This window comes from Triticum aestivum, chromosome 7A (assembly GCF_018294505.1).
Source record: "Triticum aestivum cultivar Chinese Spring chromosome 7A, IWGSC CS RefSeq v2.1, whole genome shotgun sequence".
Taxonomy (NCBI): domain Eukaryota; kingdom Viridiplantae; phylum Streptophyta; class Magnoliopsida; order Poales; family Poaceae; genus Triticum; species Triticum aestivum.
This window is the reverse complement of record NC_057812.1, coordinates 241,383,046-241,385,838: the sequence shown is the minus strand read 5'-3', so window position 1 is coordinate 241,385,838 and position 2,793 is coordinate 241,383,046. Positions and strand designations below refer to the sequence as shown.

At 42.4% G+C, this 2,793-nt stretch overlaps 1 long non-coding RNA gene across 1 annotated transcript; it reads left to right on the top strand.

Moving 5' to 3' along the window:
* Positions 1-250: 250 nt before the first annotated feature.
* On the top strand, positions 251-1,100 carry LOC123153095 (uncharacterized). The gene is made up of 2 exons (XR_006476372.1): positions 251-445; positions 543-1,100. It is a non-coding gene; the product is annotated as an uncharacterized lncRNA (long non-coding RNA).
* The last annotated feature ends 1,693 nt before the right edge of the window (positions 1,101-2,793 follow it).

Sequence of the window (2,793 nt, the reverse complement as noted above, 5' to 3'; positions counted from 1 at the left end):
ACAGCAAGCCCTGGGCGCTGAAATTTGGAAAAGAGAAGATTTCACATATCAGAAGCCAAAAGCAGCCACACCAAATTCAAGGGTTATACGAGGGAAAACAGAAATTCGTGACTTGGCAAACAAACAAAACGCATGTCTGTCTTGGCACAGGGGAATATATGGATAGCATAGCATAGAGGGATGGTTCCAACATGGAACATCATTAGAAACACATAATAGGATAGGCGGTAGGCTGGCGGCCTGCAGGGTAGTGCCACATATATTACAACTACTGGATAGTACTCTTAATTAAGGATACTACAGATAGATAGTACTCTTCACGATACTAGAGATAGATAGACCGCATAAAGCTCGGGCGGGGGCGATTGAGTCGCTCAGGCGGCGGAGATGCTCAGGCGGCCTTTATGAGTAGCTCAGGCGGCGGATCTTTGCCAAACACGCTACGGTATGCCCGCTTGTACCCCTCAAGTCTGATTTCTGCGGCCTTTTTCTCGTAGTTGTCGGGGACCTCCACATAGCCCTTCTCCTTCACCTCCTTCCAGATATCCTGCTGGAAGGCGGCCATGCTGTCGTCCATCTCGTTGAAGAAGTCAGCGTCGTCGTCCTCCTCCGGGTCGAGGGGGCGGGCTTATCCGAGGACAGGATGCTTTCGATCCTCTCTAGAAACATCATGTTGTTCACCGGAGGATGAACACCCACCTTGCACCTGGGATCACCACAAGTGGCCTCTTTTCCATCAAGACGCGCCACCTCCTTGTGCATGGAGGACCCCTTCTTGGAACACCGCTTCTCTGGAAGACGATTGGAGGTAACGGAAGCCTCCACCATCACCACCTTACGGGCCTTGGAAGAAGACCCCTTCTTGTTCTTCCGACCAGAACAAGGACGCACCGACACAGCCGGATCCTCGAACCGATCTAACTCGCCGGCAGTCGCCATCTCTGGATCTAAGAGGGTGTTTGTTTCCACGGACTTATTGGTTTAGGGACTTAAAAAGGTCCCTATAAGTTCCATCTAAACCAAACATAAGGAACTTATAGGGACTTAAAGTGGGCATTTGGAACTTATGAAATAAGATTCTCAAGGAGGGATTTATAATTACAGTATGGTCTTATAGAGACTTACTAGCAAATATGCCCGTGCGTTGCAACGGGAGACAAAAAATTATGGCTAACAAAATAAGTACTCCCTCCGTTCGGAATTACTTGTCATAAAAATGGATGTATTTAGAAATTTTTTAGTTTTAGATACATCTATTTCTGTGGCAAGTAATTCGGAACAGAGGGAGTATGACATAATATCCTGATATATGAGTGTACTCTATTTTAACACAGTGGCTCACCATGTTGTCATTTTATGTCCTCATCCTAGCCGATGATGGTCGCGATGTGCACGTGATCACAATGCATTCGACGCGGTAAATCTCAAAGCTATGAGTTTGCCAGTGCATGCCACACTTGTCATTATGTTGCACAAGGGAACGTTTAAAACTTTAAAAATAAATCTCATACCACGAACTACTCTCAACACCAAGATATATAAAGACTTTCCAAAAACTAATCGAATTCTAGACATAAAATACTTTTGAATCAATGAACAATTTTCCAAATCGACAAACATTTTTTTTGAAATTTTTTATTTTCTCAAAAAACATCATGAACATTAGTTTTGATTACAAAAAAAATTAGATGTATGAACCGGTTTCAAACTCATTAACATTTTTTGACTCAACAACCATTTTTTGAATTGATGATATTTTTAGATTGGGGAACAAATTTTTAAAAATCAAATGTTTTATTTTTATTTTTGTGAACATTTTCTAAAATGCCATGGAATTGTTTTTCGGATTCCCGAATATGTTTTGAATACATGATCATTTTTTCAAAATCATGAACATGATTTTATTTCCCAACCAGTTTTCCAAATTGTGATTTTTGTACAACTTTGCGAACAGTTTTGCAAAACCACCAACATTTTTTGAATCTGCAAAAAATTTATGATTTTCTAAATTCGCATATATTTTATGATTTTTCAAACATTTTTTTTAAAACTCGCAGCTTTTAGAATATTAAAACCCGAATTAATTTAAAAAAGAAAGAAAACAGAAAAGACAAATAAGTAAAATGAGAAGAAACAGGGGAGTAAAGCCATGGGCCGGCCCATGAACGCATACATGGATGAGAAAAGAAAGATTAAATTTGTGCAAGCTGGGGATCGAACCCTGCCCTCCTCGGTGGAGGAACGATCGGCCAACCACCCTGCTGCTTGTTGTTCTGCCACTTCTACTCGTCGCGCCCCTATAAATCAGCGAATGAGGTGGCGATTTTTAGTCCGAAAACTTGAATCGTTTTCCACTTACGGGTGGCATTGGTGGGTAATTTTTACCACCTTGAAGGGTAATTTCAATGACGGACGACCAGAAGCGATAGCCGCTTTATTAGTAGGTAAAGATAAGTCCCAAAAACCAAACAGATAGGAACTTTTTAGGGATTTAGAATTTATAAATTGGGACTAAAAAAAGTCCTAGGACTTACGAACCAAACAGGGCCTAAGCGATTTGGGGATTTTCGATCGTTTTAGCTTCCGACTCGAGTCGATTCAAGATCGGGGGAAGAGACGGCGCCGCATCTTCCTTCTTCTTATATATATAGGGGCGGCGGAGGCCAGCCCTAGTCCGTGTCGGCTCGATCCAGGGCTCCAGTTGGGCTCCTCAGACCACCCAAACGCGAAGATGAGCGCCAGGTGCGGCCCGGCCCAATGCGCAGTGATAATTCTTAAACCATCTGCTCATAA